This window comes from Chiloscyllium punctatum, chromosome 13, assembly GCF_047496795.1.
Source record: "Chiloscyllium punctatum isolate Juve2018m chromosome 13, sChiPun1.3, whole genome shotgun sequence".
Lineage (NCBI taxonomy): Eukaryota > Metazoa > Chordata > Chondrichthyes > Orectolobiformes > Hemiscylliidae > Chiloscyllium > Chiloscyllium punctatum.
This window is the reverse complement of record NC_092751.1, coordinates 21,998,124-22,018,274: the sequence shown is the minus strand read 5'-3', so window position 1 is coordinate 22,018,274 and position 20,151 is coordinate 21,998,124.

Below are 20,151 nucleotides of genomic sequence, written 5' to 3'. Positions count from 1 at the left end.
GTGACATTCTCTGACTCTCTCTCTCTCTGATACACTGTGACACTCTCTGAGACACACTGTCACATTGTCTAACACTCTCTGAGACACAGTATGACACGCTGTGACACTCTCTGACTCTCTTTGAGACACACTGTGACAATCGCTGACTCTCTCTCTGACACACTGTGACACTCTCTGAGGCACACTGTGACACTCTCCGACACTCTCTGAGACACAGTATGACATGCTGTGACACTCTGGGACAAACTGTGACTCTGACACACTGTGACGCTCTCTGACAGACTGTGAGACTCTCTGAATGACTGTAACACGCTGTGACACTCTCTGACATTTCCTGAGACACACTGTGACACATTCAGACCGACTGTGACACACTGTGACACTATCTGATACACCGTCACATTCTCTGAGGCAAACTGAGACACTTTCTGCAAATTTCTGAGACACAGTGTGACACTCTCTGAATATCTCTCTGACATACTGTGACTCTCTCTGACACAGAGTGACACTCTCTGAGACATTGTGAAACTGTCTGAGACAGACAGTGACACTCTCCGAGACACTATGATACTCTCTGAGACCCTGTGACTCTCTCTTTGACACTGTAACCCTTTCTGACATTCTCTGAGACACACTGACACTCTCTGACTCTCTCAGACACTCTCTGACACACTGTAACACTGTCTGACACACTCTGAGACACACTGTGACTCTCTCGGATTCTCTCAGACACTCTATGAATCACACTGTGACACATTCTGATTTGCTCATACACTCTCTAAAACACACAGAGATACTGTCTAACTCTCCTCTGACACACTGTGTCACTCTCTGACTTTCTCTGACACTCTCAGAGACACACAGAGATGCTCTCTAACTCTCCTCTGACACACTGTGACAACGTCTGACACACTGTGACACTCTCTGACACACTGGGACACTCTCTGACACTCTCGGAGACACACCGTGACACTCTGACACACTGTGATACACAGTAACACTCTCTGGCTCTCTCTGACACTATGATAATCGCTGACGTACTTTGACACTCTGACATTATCTGACACTCTCAGAGCCACACTGTGACACTCTCTAACATTCTCTGACACTCTCTAAAAGACACTGTGACACTCTCTGAGACACACTGTGACACTGTAACGCTTACTAAGTCACTGTGACACTTTTTGACACTCTCTGGGACACACAGTAACCAACTTTGTCAATCTCTGAGAGACTGTGACACTCTGGGACAAACTGTGACACTCTGAGACACACTGTCTGACACTCTCTGACACTTCCTGAGACACACTGTGACACTCTCAGACCGACTGTGACACACGGTGACACTCTCTGACACACTGTGACATTCCCTGATACACTGTGACACTCTCTAAGACACACTGTGACACTTTCTGACTCTCTGTGACTTTCTGAGACACACTGTGACACCCTCAGACCCTCTTTGACACTCTCTGGGACACACTGGTGCACTCTCTAACTCTCGCTAACACTCTCTAAATCATACTGTGACACATTCTGATAGACTCTGACACACGGTGACATTCTCTGATAGACTGTGACACAGTGTGACACTTTATGATACTCTTTGACACTCTCTGAGACACACTGTGAAACTGTGACATGACTGCTCAGCTGGTTCAGTGCGCTACGTGTTTGATGTGGCAAGTCAATGACTCTGGTGTGTCTGGCTCGTATATGTGTGGAAAGTGTGCGCACATTCAGCAATTGACCGAGCATATTGCAGCACTGACGAAAGAACTCGAAGACCTTAGGCTCATCCGAGAGAACGAGATCTTTCTGGACAAGACCTTCAGTGATGTTATTACACCAATCATGACAGAAGAGAGCAGAAGAGTGCAGACGATGAGGAAGGCAGAGAGGAGACAGGTGCAAGAGACGCCGGGAGAAGTACCTGTCAGGAACAAGTTGAAGCTTTTAGAAACAGTAGAGTCTGATGACACTACCAGTTCGCAAGGCGGCCATGTTTGTCAATCAAAAGTTGCCGCAGAAGCAGAGCGGAAGAGTCGGACATCACATAGAGCCGTGGTAATAGGGGACTCCATCGTGAGAGGAACTGACCGGGGTTTTTGTGGCAGCAGACGGGATTTAAGGATGGTGTGTTGCTTTCCTGGTGCTAGAGTGAAAGACATCGCGGACAGAGTGCAGGACATCCTCAAGGACGAGGGTGAAGAGCCCGAGGTGGTGGTACACGTCGGCACAAATGATGTCGGGAAGAAGAGGAGGAACATACTACAGCGAGACTTCGCAGAACTAGGAAGAAGGCTAAAAAGCAGGACGTCCAAGGTGGTTATCTCCAGTTTGCTTCCAGTTCCTCGGGCTAGTGTGGCCAGAAACCGGGAGATAATGGACTTGAACGTGTGGTTGGGGAACTGGTGCAGGAAGCAAGGTTTCAAGTTCTTGGATCACTGGGGTATATTTTATGGTAACCATAAATTCTACAAGAGAGATGGCTTGCACCTTAATAGAACAGGGATCGGCATTCTGGCAGGCAGGTTTTCTGCTGCAACACCGCTACATTTAAACTAAGTAGCGGGGGGGAGGGGACAAGCTGGATGTTTAAAAAGGAAATTGAAGGGGTAGTTAGAACAAGAGAAGTCAAGAAAGACAACTGTATCAAGGAGGCAGAAAACTGGAAAAGGCATCATGCTGTAAAGTTGAGTGAAATAAGGGTTGAGGGGAAGGGTGAGAGCAGTAACAAATTAAAAATTCTATATATGAATGCACGAAGCATTAGACACAAGGTGGATGAGCTTGAGGCTCTTTTGGAAATTGGCAGATACGATATTGTGGGGATAACTGAGACGTGGCTTCATGGGGACAGGGCCTGGGAAATGAATATTCAAGGCTACATGTGTTATCGTAAGGATAGACTGACGGGCAGAGGGGGTGGGGTGGCCTTGTTGGTAAGGGAGGATATTCAGTCCCTTGCGCGGGCGGACCTAGAGTCAGGGGATGTAGAGTCAGTGTGGATAGAGCTTCGAAACACTAAGGGTAAAAAGACCCTCATGGGAGTCACCTACAGGCCCCCAAACAGTAGTCTGGATGTTGGAGGTAAGTTGAATCAGGAGCTGAAATTGGCTTGTCGCAAAGATGTTACTACAGTTGTTATGGGGGATTTTAACATGCAGGTAGACTGGGAGAATCAGGATGGTATCGGGCCTCAAGAAAGAGACTTTGTGGAGTGCCTCAGAGATGGATTTTTAGTGCAGCTGGTGCTGGAGCCGACCAGGGATAAGGCGATTCTGGATCTGGTATTGTGTAACGAACCAGAATTGGTCAGTGACCTCGAAGTGAAGGAGCCATTGGGAAGTAGTGACCATAATACAATAAGCTTCAATCTGCAATTTGAGAGGGAGTGGGTACAATCTGAAGTGACAATATTTCAGTTGAATAAAGGGAAATATGGAGCTATGAGGGAGCAACTGGCCAAAGTTCAATGGTTTAATACCTTAACAGGGAAGACCGTGGAGGAACAATGGCAGATATTTCTGTGTATAATGCAGAAGATGCAGGATCAGTTCATTCCTAAAAGGAAGAAAGATCCCAGGAGGAGACATGGGCGGCCGTGGCTGACAAGGGAAGTAAAGAAACATATAAGGTTAAAAGAGAAAAAGTATAACTTAGCGAAGATAAGCGGGAAAACGGAGGACTGGGAAGCTTTTAAAGAACAACAGAGGATTAGTAAGAAGGAAATACGCAGAGAAAAAATGAGGTACGAAGGTAAACTGGCCAAGAATATAAAGGAGGATAGTAAAAGCTTTTTTAGGTATGTCCAAGGCAAAAAAATGGTTAGGACAAAAATTGGGCCCTTGAAGACAGAAGCAGGGGAATATATTACTGGGAACGAAGAAATGGCAGAGGAATTAAATGGGTACTTCAGATCTGTGTTCACTGGGGAAGACACAAGCAATCTCCCTGAGGTAACAGTGGCTGAAGGACCTGAACTTAAGGGAATTTCTATTTGCCAGGATTTGGTGTTGGAGAGACTGTTAGGTCTGAAGGTTGATAAGTCTCCGGGACCTGATGGCCTGCATCCCAGGGTACTGAAGGAGGTGGCTCGGGTAATCGTGGATGCGCTGGTGATTATTTTCCAGAGTTCAATAGAATCGGGGTTGGTTCCTGAGGATTGGAGGGCGGCTAATGTTGTGCCACTTTTTAAGAAGGGTGGGCGGGAGAAAGCAGGAAATTATAGACCAGTTAGTCTGACCTCAGTGGTGGGAAAGATGCTGGAGTCTATTATAAAGGATGAAATTACGGCACATCTGGATAATAGTAACAGGATAGGACAGAGTCAGCATGGATTTATGAAGGGGAAATCATACTTGACTAATCTTCTTGAATTTTTTGAGGATGTAACTCGGAAGATGGACGAGGGAGATCCAGTGGATGTAGTGTACCTGGACTTTCAGAAAGCTTTTGATAAAGTCCCACACAAGAGGTTAGTGAGTAAAATTAGGGCGCACGGGATTGGGGGCAAAGTACTAGATTGGATAGAGAATTGGTTGGCTAATAGGAAACAAAGGGTAGTGATTAATGGCTCCATTTCGAAATGGCAGGCAGTGACCAGTGGGGTACCGCAGGGATCCGTGCTGGGACCGCAGCTTTTTACAATATATGTAAATGATATAGAAGATGGTATCAGCAATAACATTAGCAAATTTGCTGATGACACAAAGCTAGGTGGTAGGGTGAAATGTGATGAGGATGTTAGGGGATTACAGGGTGACCTGGACAAGTTAGGTGAGTGGGCAGATGCATGGCAGATGCAGTTTAATGTGGATAAATGTCTGGTTATCCACTTTGGTGGCAAGAACAGGAAGGCAGATTACTACCTCAATGGTATCAAATTAGGTAAAGGGGCTGTTCAGAGAGATCTGGGTGTTCTTGTCCACCAGTCATTGAAGGCAAGCATGCAGGTACAGCAGGTCGTGAAGAAGGCTAATAGCATGCTGGCCTTCATAACAAGAGGGATTGAGTATAGAAGCAAAGAGGTGCTTCTGCAGCTGTACAGGGCCCTGGTGAGACCACACCTGGAGTACTGTGTACAGTTCTGGTCTCCAAATTTGAGGAAAGACATTCTGGCTATTGAGGGAGTGCAGCGTAGGTTCACGAGGTCAATTCCTGGAATGGCAGGATTGCCTTACACGGAAAGACTGAAGCGACTGGGCTTGTATACCCTTGAGTTTAGAAGACTGAGAGGGGATCTGATTGAAACGTATAGGCTTATGAAAGGACTGGACACTCTGGCAGGAGGGAACATATTTCCGTTGATGGGGGAGTGCCGAACCAGAGGACACAACTTAAAAATACGGGGTAGACCATTTAGGACAGAGATGAGGAGAAACTACTTCACACAGAGAGTGGTGGCTGTGTGGAATGCTCTGCCCCAGAGGGCAGTGGAGGCCCAGTCTCTGGATTCTTTTAAGAAAGAATTGGATAGAGCTCTTAAAGATAGTGGAGTCAAGGGGTATGGAGATAAGGCTGGAACAGGATACTAATTAGGAATGATCAGCCATGATCATATTGAATGGCGGTGCAGGCTCGAAGGGCAGAATGGCCTACTCCTGCATCTATTGTCTATTGTCTATTGTCTCTGACTCTCTCTCTGACACACTGTGATTCTCTCTGACTCTGAGACACATCGTGACACTTTCTGACTTTCTCTGTGACACACTGATACTCTCTAACTCTCTCTCGCTGACACACTGTGACAGTCTCTGAGGCACACTGTGACACTCTCTGACTCTCTCTGAGACACAGTGTGACACTGTCTGTAACTCTCGGAGACACATTGTGACACTCTCTGACTCTCTCTGACACACTGGGATACTCTCTGACTCTCTCTCTCTGACACACTGGGGCAATCCCTGACACACTGTGCCACTTTCTAACACATTGTGAAACAGTCTGAGAAACACTGTGACACTTTGTGACTCCCTCTGACGCACTCTGAGACAGACTGTGACACTCTCTGAGACACACTGTGACACCCTCTGACTCTCTCTGAGACACACTGTGACATTCTCTGAGACATATTGTGACATTCTCTAACTCTCTCTGACACTCTCTGAAACACACTGTAACACTCTGTGACAGACTGTGACATTCTCTGCTCTACACTGTGACACTCTCTGACCCACTGTGACACGCTTTGAAACATGGTGACATTCTCTGAGACAGTGTGACACTCTCTGATACACACTGTGACACTTTCTGTCTCTCCCTCACTCTCTGAGACACACTATGCCGCTCTCTGTGACACACTGTGACACGCTCTGACTCTCTGTCTCTCTCTGGGGCACACTGTGATAATCTCTGACTCTCGCTGAGTCACATTGTGACACTCTCTGATACTATTTGAGACAGGCTGTAACACCCTCTGACAGACTGTGAAACTCTGTGACACGATCGGACCATATCTGAAAGTCTCTGAGACACACTGTGACACTCTCGGACTCTCTCTGACTTTATCTCAGACACACTGTGACACTCTCTGACTCTCCCTGACACTTTCTGAGACACACTGTGACAAACTCTACCCTCAATGACACTCTCTGCGATACACTGTGATACACGCTGACCCTCTCTGCCACACTCTCAGACAGACTGTGGCACTCCCTGACCCTCTCTGACACTCTCTAAAATACACTGTGACATTGTCTGATAGACTGTGACACATTGTGACACTTTATGACACTCACTGACACTCTCTGACACACACAGTGATACTCTCTGACTCTCTCTGAGACACGCAGTGATTCTGTCTCTGAGACACAGTGTGGCACTCTCTGACTCTCCCTCTGACATACTGTGACACACTCTGAAGCACAGTGACACTCTCTGAGACATTGTGAAACTGTTTGAGAAACACAATGACGCTCTCTGGCTCTCTCTCTGAGCCACTGTGACACTCTTTGAGTCACTGTGACACTCTCTGAAACACACGGACTCTGTCCGAGCCACTGTGACATTTTTTGATATTCTCTGTTGCACTCAGTCTCTCTTTCTCTATGAGACAAACTTTGACGTTCTCTGTCTGTCTCTCTCTGAGACACACTGTAACACTCTCTAACTCTCCCAGACACTCTCTGAAACACACTGTGACACTCTCTGACAGACTGTGTCACTCTCTGACACTCTCTGACACACTGTGAAAATCTCTGATACACGGTGACACTTTCTGACACTCTCTGAGACACACTGTAACACACTGTGACAATGTCGGTCTCTCTCAGAGACAAATTGAGACACTTTCTGCAAATTTCTGAGACACACTGTTACACTCTCTGACTATCTCTCTGACATACTGTGACCCTCTCTGACACAGACTGACACTCTGAGACATTGGGAAACTGTCTGAGACACACAGTGACACTCTCTGACTCTGTCTCTGTCACACTGTGACACTCTCTGTGACACTGTGATACTCTCTGAGACACTGAGACTCTCTCTGTTGACACTGTGACTCTTTCTGTCACTCTCTGTGACACACTGTGAACCTTTCTGACACTCTCTGTGATACACTGTGAACCTTTCTGAAACTCTCTCTGTCACACTCTGACACTCTCTGTCTCTCCCTCACTCTGAGACACACTGTGACACTCTCTGACTCTCTCAGACCCTCGCTGACTCACTGTGACACTCTCTGACACACTGTAACACTCCCTGACACACCGTGACACTGTCTGACACTCTCTGAGACAAACTGTGACACTTCCAATCTCTCTCTGAAACACACTGTGACACTCTCTGACAGACTGCGACACTCTCTGACACTCTCAGATACTCCCTGACACACTGTGACAATCTCTGACACACTGTGACACTTTCTGACACTCTCTGAGACACACTGTGACACTTTCTGTCTCTCTCTGAGACACACTGTGACACTCTCTGACTCTCTCAGACACTCTCTGAAACACACTGTTACACTCTCTGACAGACTGTGGCACTCTCTGACACACTGTAACACTGTCTGACACTCTCTGAGACAAAGTGTGACACTTTCTGTCTCTCTCTGAGACACACTGTGACACTCTCTGAATCTCTCAAACACTGTCTGAAACACACTGTGACACTCTCGGACACACTGTGGCACTCTCTAACTCTCTCTAATACTGTCTTACACTCTCTGAGACACACTGCGACACTCTGACAGACTGTGACACACTGTAACAATCTTTGACTCTCTCTGAGACAGACTGTGACATTCTCTGACTCGCTCTGACAATCTGTGATAATCGCTGACATACTGTGACACTCTCTGACACACTGGGACAATCTATGACTTTCTCCGACTCTCTCAGAGACACATTGTGACACTCTCTGACTCTCTTTGACACTCTCTAAAATACACTGTGACACTCTCTGATCGACTGTGACTCACTGTAACACTTTCTAAGAGTGACACATTCTGACACTCTCTGAGACACACAGTAACTAACTCTATCTCTCTCTGAGACACTGTGACACTCTGGGACAAACTGTGACACTCTGAGACACACTGCAACACTCACTGACCTGCTGTGACATACTGTGACACTCTCTGACACTTCGTGAGACACAGTCTGAAACTTTCAGACCGACTGCAACACACCGTGACACTCTCTGACACATTGCAACATTCTCTGATAGACTGTGACACTCTCTAATACACACTGTGACACTTTCTGACTCTCTCTGACTCTCTGAGACACACTGTGACATTCTCTGACCCTCTTTGAAATTCTGAGACACACAGTAGCACTCTCTGATTCTCTCTGACACTCTCTAAAACATACTGTGACACTCGCTAACTCTCTCTGACACTCCCGTACACTCTCTGAGACACAATGTAACACTCTCTAACTCTCTCTAAAACATAATGTGACAATCCCTGATAGACTCTGACACACAGTGACATTCTCTGATAGACTGCGACACTTCATGACACGCTCTGACACTCTCTGAGGCACAAAGTGATACTCTCTGTCTCTCTCTGAGACAAAACTGTGGCACTCTCTGACTCTCTCTCTGACGCACTATGACACTCTTTGAGTCACATTGTGACACTATCTGATTCTCTCTGAGACACACTGTGACTCCCTCTGACACACTCTGACGCTGAGACACACTATAACACTCTCTGACTCTCTCTGAGACACACTGTGACACCTCTGGCTCTCTCTCTAACACACTGTGTCACTGTCTGACACTCTCTGAGACACACTGTGACACTGTCTGGCACTCTCTGAGACAAACTGAGATACTTACTGCAAATTTCTGAGACACGCTGTGACACTCTCTGACTATCTCTCTGACATACTGTGACCCTCTCTAACACAGAGTGACGCTCTCTGAGACATTGTGAAACTGTCTGAGACACTGTGACACTCTCTGTGACACTGTGACCCTTTCTGATACTCTCTGTGACACACTGTGACACTCTCTGCCTCTCCCTCTCTCTGTGACACACTGTGACACTCTCTGTCTCTCCCTCTCTCTGAGACACACTGTGACACTCTCTGACACAGAGTGACACACTCTGAGACATTGTGAAAGTGTCTGAGACACACAGTGACATTCTATGACTGCGTCTCTGTCAAGCTGTGACACTCTTGGACACACTGTGAAAGTCTCTGAGACACTGTGTATCTCTCTCTCTGCGATACTGTGACCATTTCTGACACTCTCTGAGACACACTGTGACACTCTCTGTCTCTCCCTCTCTCTGCAATACACTGTGACACTCTCTGACTTTCTCAGACACTCTCTGAAACACACTGTGACACTCTGACAGACGGTGACACTCTCTGACTCTCTCAGACACTCTCAGACACACTATGACATTCTCTTACACATTGTGTCACTGTCTGACACTCTCTGAGACAAAATGAGACACTTACTGCAAATTTCTGAGACACACTGTGACATTCTCTGAATTGCTCAGACACTCTCTGAAACACACTGTGACACTCTCTGACAGATCGTGACACTCTCAGACACTCTCAAACACTCTCTGAAACACTTTGACAATCTCTGACACACTGGGACACTTTCTGACACTCGCTGAGACCCACTGTGACCCTTTCTGACACTCTCTGTGACACACTGTGGCAGTCTTTGTCTCTCCCTCTCTCTGAGGCACACTGTGACACTCTCTGACATACTGTGACCCTCGCTAACACAGAGTGACACACTCTGAGACATCTTGAAACTGTCTGAGACACACAGTGACACTCTCTGACTCCGTCTCTGTCATACTGCGACACTCTCTGAGACACTGTGTCTCTCTCTGTGATACTGTGACCCGTTCTGACACTCTCCGAGACACACTTGCTCTCTCTACTACACACTGTGACACTCTCTGACACTCTCAGACACTCTCTGAAACACACTGTGACACTCTCTGACAGACTGTGACACTCTCTGACACTCTCAGACACTCTCTGACACACTGTGACAATCTCTGACACACTGTGACACTGTCAGACACTCTCTGAAATATACTGTGGCACTCTTTAACAGAATGTGACACTCTCTGACTCTCTCGCAGACTCTCAGACACACTGCAACCATCTCTGACACACTTTGACACTTTCTGACACTCTCTGAGATACACTATGACACTATCTGTCTCCCGCTGAGACTCGGTGACGCTCTCTCTCTCTCTCTCTCTTTCTCTCTCTCTCTCTCTCTATCTCCCTCTCTCTCTGAGACACCCTGTGACACTGTCTGACACACTCTGAAACGCTCTGACTCTCTCTCCCTCTGACACACTGTGACAATCTCTGACACAGTGTGACACTCTTTGACATCTGAGAAAAACAGTGACACACTCTGACTCTCTCTGACACTCTCACAGACACACTGTGACACTTTCTGACACACTGTAAAACTCTCTGACTCTCTCTGAGACACACAGTGATACTATCTGTCTCGCTCTGAGACACACTGTGACATTCTCTGAGACCGTGTGACACTCTCTGACTCTCTCCGAGACCATGTAACACTCTCTCACTCTCTCTGAGACACATTGTGACACTCTCTCTGACGCACTGAGACCCTCTGTGACACACTGTCACACTCTCTGACTCTCTCTCTCTGACACACTGTGACTCTCTGAGACTAACTGTGACACGCTCTGACAGACTGTCACACCCTGTGACACTCTCTGACACACTATGAGAAACACTGCCACACTGTCTGACCCGCTCTGAGACACATAGTGATACTCTTTGACTCTCTCTGAGACACGTGGTGATACTCTCTGAGATACACGATGACACTCTCTGACAGTCTGAGACACGCATTGATACTCTCTGGCACTCTCTCAGAAACACAGTGATACTCTTTATGTTTCTCTGAGACACGCAGCGATACTCTCTGACTCTCTTCGTGACACACTGTGACACTCTGAGACACACTGTGACATTCTCTGACTCTTTCTGATGCACGATGAGAAACACTGCCACACTCTCTGACTCTCTCTGAGACTCACCGAGATGCTCCCTAATACTCTCTGAGACACCCTGTGACAGTCTGACTCTCCTCTGACACACTGTGACAATGTCTGACACACTGTGACACGCTCTGACAGACTGTGACTCACTGTAGCACTTTCTAAGAGTGACACATTCTGACACTCTCTGAGACACACAGTAACTAACTCTATTTCTCTCTGAGACACTGTGACACTCTGGGAAAAACTGTGACACTCTGAGACACACTGCGACACTCTCTGACATGCTGTGACATACTGTGACATTCTCTGACACTTCCTGGGACACACTCTGAAACTTTCAGACCGACTGCAACACACCGTGACACTCTCTGACACATTGCAACATTCTCTGATAGACTGTGACACTCTCTAATACACACTGTGACACTTTCTGACTCTCTCTGACTCTCTGAGACACACTGTGACACTCTCTGACCCTCTTTGAAATTCTGAGACACACAGTAGCACTCTCTGATTCTCTCTGACACTCTCTAAAACATACTGTGACACTCGCTAACTCTCTCTGACACTCCCGTACACTCTCTGAGACACAATGTAACACTCTCTAACTCTCTCTAAAACATAATGTGACAATCCCTGATAGACTCTGACACACAGTGACATTCTCTGATAGACTGCGACACTTCATGACACGCTCTGACACTCTCTGAGGCACAAAGTGATACTCTCTGTCTCTCTCTGAGACAAAACTGTGGCACTCTCTGACTCTCTCTCTGACACACTATGACACTCTTTGAGTCACATTGTGACACTCTCTGATTCTCTCTGAGACACACTGTGACTCCCTCTGACACACTCTGACGCTGAGACACACTATAACACTCTCTGACTCTCTCTGAGACACACTGTGACACCTCTGGCTCTCTCTCTAACACACTGTGTCACTGTCTGACACTCTCTGAGACACACTGTGACACTGTCTGGCACTCTCTGAGACAAACTGAGATACTTACTGCAAATTTCTGAGACACGCTGTGACACTCTCTGACTATCTCTCTGACATACTGTGACCCTCTCTAACACAGAGTGACGCTCGCTGAGACATTGTGAAACTGTCTGAGACACTGTGACACTCTCTGTGACACTGTGACCCTTTCTGATACTCTCTGTGACACACTGTGACACTCTCTGCCTCTCCCTCTCTCTGTGACACACTGTGACACTCTCTGTCTCTCCCTCTCTCTGAGACACACTGTGACACTCTCTGACACAGAGTGACACACTCTGAGACATTGTGAAAGTGTCTGAGACACACAGTGACATTCTATGACTGCGTCTCTGTCAAGCTGTGACACTCTTGGACACACTGTGAAAGTCTCTGAGACACTGTGTATCTCTCTCTCTGCGATACTGTGACCATTTCTGACACTCTCTGAGACACACTGTGACACTCTCTGTCTCTCCCTCTCTCTGCAATACACTGTGACACTCTCTGACTTTCTCAGACACTCTCTGAAACACACTGTGACACTCTGACAGACGGTGACACTCTCTGACTCTCTCAGACACTCTCAGACACACTGTGACATTCTCTTACACATTGTGTCACTGTCTGACACTCTCTGAGACAAAATGAGACACTTACTGCAAATTTCTGAGACACACTGTGACATTCTCTGAATCGCTCAGACACTCTCTGAAACACACTGTGACACTCTCTGACAGATCGTGACACTCTCAGACACTCTCGAACACTCTCTGAAACACTTTGACAATCTCTGACACACTGGGACACTTTCTGACACTCGCTGAGACCCACTGTGACCCTTTCTGACACTCTCTGTGACACACTGTGGCAGTCTTTGTCTCTCCCTCTCTCTGAGGCACACTGTGACACTCTCTGACATACTGTGACCCTCGCTAACACAGAGTGACACACTCTGAGACATTGTGAAACTGTCTGAGACACATTGTGACACTCTCTCTGACGCACTGAGACACTCTCGGACACACTGTCACACTCCCTGACTCTCTCTCTGACGCACTGAGACCCTCTGTGACACACTGTCACACTCTCTGACTCTCTCTCTCTGACACACTGTGACTCTCTGAGACTAACTGTGACACGCTCTGACAGACTGTCACACCCTGTGACACTCTCTGACACACTATGAGAAACACTGCCACACTGTCTGACCCGCTCTGAGACACATAGTGATACTCTTTGACTCTCTCTGAGACACGTGGTGATACTCTCTGAGATACACGATGACACTCTCTGACAGTCTGAGACACGCATTGATACTCTCTGGCACTCTCTCAGAAACACAGTGATACTCTTTATGTTTCTCTGAGACACGCAGCGATACTCTCTGACTCTCTTCGTGACACACTGTGACACTCTGAGACACACTGTGACATTCTCTGACTCTTTCTGATGCACGATGAGAAACACTGCCACACTCTCTGACTCTCTCTGAGACTCACCGAGATGCTCCCTAATACTCTCTGAGACACCCTGTGACAGTCTGACTCTCCTCTGACACACTGTGACAATGTCTGACACACTGTGACACGCTCTGACAGACTGTGACTCACTGTAGCACTTTCTAAGAGTGACACATTCTGACACTCTCTGAGACACACAGTAACTAACTCTATTTCTCTCTGAGACACTGTGACACTCTGGGAAAAACTGTGACACTCTGAGACACACTGCGACACTCTCTGACATGCTGTGACATACTGTGACATTCTCTGACACTTCCTGGGACACACTCTGAAACTTTCAGACCGACTGCAACACACCGTGACACTCTCTGACACATTGCAACATTCTCTGATAGACTGTGACACTCTCTAATACACACTGTGACACTTTCTGACTCTCTCTGACTCTCTGAGACACACTGTGACACTCTCTGACCCTCTTTGAAATTCTGAGACACACAGTAGCACTCTCTGATTCTCTCTGACACTCTCTAAAACATACTGTGACACTCGCTAACTCTCTCTGACACTCCCGTACACTCTCTGAGACACAATGTAACACTCTCTAACTCTCTCTAAAACATAATGTGACAATCCCTGATAGACTCTGACACACAGTGACATTCTCTGATAGACTGCGACACTTCATGACACGCTCTGACACTCTCTGAGGCACAAAGTGATACTCTCTGTCTCTCTCTGAGACAAAACTGTGGCACTCTCTGACTCTCTCTCTGACACACTATGACACTCTTTGAGTCACATTGTGACACTCTCTGATTCTCTCTGAGACACACTGTGACTCCCTCTGACACACTCTGACGCTGAGACACACTATAACACTCTCTGACTCTCTCTGAGACACACTGTGACACCTCTGGCTCTCTCTCTAACACACTGTGTCACTGTCTGACACTCTCTGAGATACACTGTGACACTGTCTGGCACTCTCTGAGACAAACTGAGATACTTACTGCAAATTTCTGAGACACGCTGTGACACTCTCTGACTATCTCTCTGACATACTGTGACCCTCTCTAACACAGAGTGACGCTCTCTGAGACATTGTGAAACTGTCTGAGACACTGTGACACTCTCTGTGACACTGTGACCCTTTCTGATACTCTCTGTGACACACTGTGACACTCTCTGCCTCTCCCTCTCTCTGTGACACACTGTGACACTCTCTGTCTCTCCCTCTCTCTGAGACACACTGTGACACTCTCTGACACAGAGTGACACACTCTGAGACATTGTGAAAGTGTCTGAGACACACAGTGACATTCTATGACTGCGTCTCTGTCAAGCTGTGACACTCTTGGACACACTGTGAAAGTCTCTGAGACACTGTGTATCTCTCTCTCTGCGATACTGTGACCATTTCTGACACTCTCTGAGACAAACTGTGACACTCTCTGTCTCTCCCTCTCTCTGCAATACACTGTGACACTCTCTGACTTTCTCAGACACTCTCTGAAACACACTGTGACACTCTGACAGACGGTGACACTCTCTGACTCTCTCAGACACTCTCAGACACACTGTGACATTCTCTTACACATTGTGTCACTGTCTGACACTCTCTGAGACAAAATGAGACACTTACTGCAAATTTCTGAGACACACTGTGACATTCTCTGAATCGCTCAGACACTCTCTGAAACACACTGTGACACTCTCTGACAGATCGTGACACTCTCAGACACTCTCAAACACTCTCTGAAACACTTTGACAATCTCTGACACACTGGGACACTTTCTGACACTCGCTGAGACCCACTGTGACCCTTTCTGACACTCTCTGTGACACACTGTGGCAGTCTTTGTCTCTCCCTCTCTCTGAGGCACACTGTGACACTCTCTGACATACTGTGACCCTCGCTAACACAGAGTGACACACTCTGAGACATTGTGAAACTGTCTGAGACACATTGTGACACTCTCTCTGACGCACTGAGACACTCTCCGACACACTGTCACACTCCCTGACTCTCTCTCTGACGCACTGAGACCCTCTGTGACACACTGTCACACTCTCTGACTCTCTCTCTCTGACACACTGTGACACTCTGAGACTAACTGTGACACGCTCTGACAGACTGTCACACCCTGTGACACTCTCTGACACACTATGAGAAACACTGCCACACTGTCTGACCCGCTCTGAGACACATAGTGACACTCTTTGACTCTCTCTGAGACACGTGGTGATACTCTCTGAGATACACGATGACACTCTCTGACAGTCTGAGACACGCATTGATACTCTCTGGCACTCTCTCAGAAACACAGTGATACTCTTTATGTTTCTCTGAGACACGCAGCGATACTCTCTGACTCTCTTCGTGACACACTGTGACACTCTGAGACACACTGTGACATTCTCTGACTCTTTCTGATGCACGATGAGAAACACTGCCACACTCTCTGACTCTCTCTGAGACTCACCGAGATGCTCCCTAATACTCTCTGAGACACCCTGTGACAGTCTGACTCTCCTCTGACACACTGTGACAATGTCTGACACACTGTGACACGCTCTGACAGACTGTGACTCACTGTAGCACTTTCTAAGAGTGACACATTCTGACACTCTCTGAGACACACAGTAACTAACTCTATTTCTCTCTGAGACACTGTGACACTCTGGGAAAAACTGTGACACTCTGAGACACACTGCGACACTCTCTGACATGCTGTGACATACTGTGACATTCTCTGACACTTCCTGGGACACACTCTGAAACTTTCAGACCGACTGCAACACACCGTGACACTCTCTGACACATTGCAACATTCTCTGATAGACTGTGACACTCTCTAATACACACTGTGACACTTTCTGACTCTCTCTGACTCTCTGAGACACACTGTGACACTCTCTGACCCTCTTTGAAATTCTGAGACACACAGTAGCACTCTCTGATTCTCTCTGACACTCTCTAAAACATACTGTGACACTCGCTAACTCTCTCTGACACTCCCGTACACTCTCTGAGACACAATGTAACACTCTCTAACTCTCTCTAAAACATAATGTGACAATCCCTGATAGACTCTGACACACAGTGACATTCTCTGATAGACTGCGACACTTCATGACACGCTCTGACACTCTCTGAGGCACAAAGTGATACTCTCTGTCTCTCTCTGAGACAAAACTGTGGCACTCTCTGACTCTCTCTCTGACACACTATGACACTCTTTGAGTCACATTGTGACACTCTCTGATTCTCTCTGAGACACACAGTGACTCCCTCTGACACACTCTGACGCTGAGACACACTATAACACTCTCTGACTCTCTCTGAGACACACTGTGACACCTCTGGCTCTCTCTCTAACACACTGTGTCACTGTCTGACACTCTCTGAGATACACTGTGACACTGTCTGGCACTCTCTGAGACAAACTGAGATACTTACTGCAAATTTCTGAGACACGCTGTGACACTCTCTGACTATCTCTCTGACATACTGTGACCCTCTCTAACACAGAGTGACGCTCTCTGAGACATTGTGAAACTGTCTGAGACACTGTGACACTCTCTGTGACACTGTGACCCTTTCTGATACTCTCTGTGACACACTGTGACACTCTCTGCCTCTCCCTCTCTCTGTGACACACTGTGACACTCTCTGTCTCTCCCTCTCTCTGAGACACACTGTGACACTCTCTGACACAGAGTGACACACTCTGAGACATTGTGAAAGTGTCTGAGACACACAGTGACATTCTATGACTGCGTCTCTGTCAAGCTGTGACACTCTTGGACACACTGTGAAAGTCTCTGAGACACTGTGTATCTCTCTCTCTGCGATACTGTGACCATTTCTGACACTCTCTGAGACAAACTGTGACACTCTCTGTCTCTCCCTCTCTCTGCAATACACTGTGACACTCTCTGACTTTCTCAGACACTCTCTGAAACACACTGTGACACTCTGACAGACGGTGACACTCTCTGACTCTCTCAGACACTCTCAGACACACTGTGACATTCTCTTACACATTGTGTCACTGTCTGACACTCTCTGAGACAAAATGAGACACTTACTGCAAATTTCTGAGACACACTGTGACATTCTCTGAATCGCTCAGACACTCTCTGAAACACACTGTGACACTCTCTGACAGATCGTGACACTCTCAGACACTCTCAAACACTCTCTGAAACACTTTGACAATCTCTGACACACTGGGACACTTTCTGACACTCGCTGAGATCCACTGTGACCCTTTCTGACACTCTCTGTGACACACTGTGGCAGTCTTTGTCTCTCCCTCTCTCTGAGGCACACTGTGACACTCTCTGACATACTGTGACCCTCGCTAACATAGAGTGACACACTCTGAGACATTGTGAAACTGTCTGAGACACACAGTGACACTCTCTGACTCCGTCTCTGTCATACTGCGACACTCTCTGAGACACTGTGTCTCTCTCTGTGATACTGTGACCCTTTCTGACACTCTCCGAGACACACTTGCTCTCTCTACTACACACTGTGACACTCTCTGACACTCTCAGACACTCTCTGAAACACACTGTGACACTCTCTGACAGACTGTGACACTCTCTGACACTCTCAGACACTCTCTGACACACTGTGACACTGCCAGACACACTCTGAAATATACTGTGGCACTCTTTAACAGAATGTGACACTCTCTGACTCTCTCGCAGACTCTCAGACACACTGCAACCATCTCTGACACACTTTGACACTTTCTGACACTCTCTGAGATACACTATCACACTATCTGTCTCCCGCTGAGACTCGGTGACGCTCTCTCTCTCTCTCTCTCTCTTTCTCTCTCTCTCTCTATCTCCCTCTCTCTCTGAGACACCCTGTGACACTGTCTGACACACTCTGAAACGCTCTGACTCTCTCTCCCTCTGACACACTGTGACAATCTCTGACACAGTGTGACACTCTTTGACATCTGAGAAAAACAGTGACACACTCTGACTCTCTCTGACACTCTCACAGACACACTGTGACACTTTCTGACACACTGTAAAACTCTCTGACTCTCTCTGAGACACACAGTGATACTATCTGTCTCGCTCTGAGACACACTGTGACATTCTCTGAGACCGTGTGACACTCTCTGACTCTCTCCGAGTCCAGGTAACACTCTCTCACTCTCTCTGAGACACATTGTGACACTCTCTCTGACGCACTGAGACCCTCTGTGACACACTGTCACACTCCCTGACTCTCTCTCTGACGCACTGAGACCCTCTGTGACACACTGTCACACTCTCTGACTCTCTCTCTCCGACACACTGTGACACTCTGAGACTAACTGTGACACGCTCTGACAGACTGTCACACCCTGTGACACTCTCTGACACACTATGAGAAACACTGCCACACTGTCTGACCCGCTCTGAGACACATAGTGATACTCTTTGACTCTCTCTGAGACACGTGGTGATACTCTCTGAGATACACGATGACACTCTCTGACAGTCTGAGACACGCATTGATACTCTCTGGCACTCTCTCAGAAACACAGTGATACTCTTTATGTTTCTCTGAGACACGCAGCGATACTCTCTGACTCTCTTCGTGACACACTGTGACACTCTGAGACACACTGTGACATTCTCTGACTCTTTCTGATGCACGATGAGAAACACTGCCACACTCTCTGACTCTCTCTGAGACTCACCGAGATGCTCCCTAATACTCTCTGAGACACCCTGTGACAGTCTGACTCTCCTCTGACACACTGTGACAATGTCTGACACACTGTGACACGCTCTGACAGACTGTGACTCACTGTAGCACTTTCTAAGAGTGACACATTCTGACACTCTCTGAGACACACAGTAACTAACTCTATTTCTCTCTGAGACACTGTGACACTCTGGGAAAAACTGTGACACTCTGAGACACACTGCGACACTCTCTGACATGCTGTGACATACTGTGACATTCTCTGACACTTCCTGGGACACACTCTGAAACTTTCAGACCGACTGCAACACACCGTGACACTCTCTGACACATTGCAACATTCTCTGATAGACTGTGACACTCTCTAATACACACTGTGACACTTTCTGACTCTCTCTGACTCTCTGAGACACACTGTGACACTCTCTGACCCTCTTTGAAATTCTGAGACACACAGTAGCACTCTCTGATTCTCTCTGACACTCT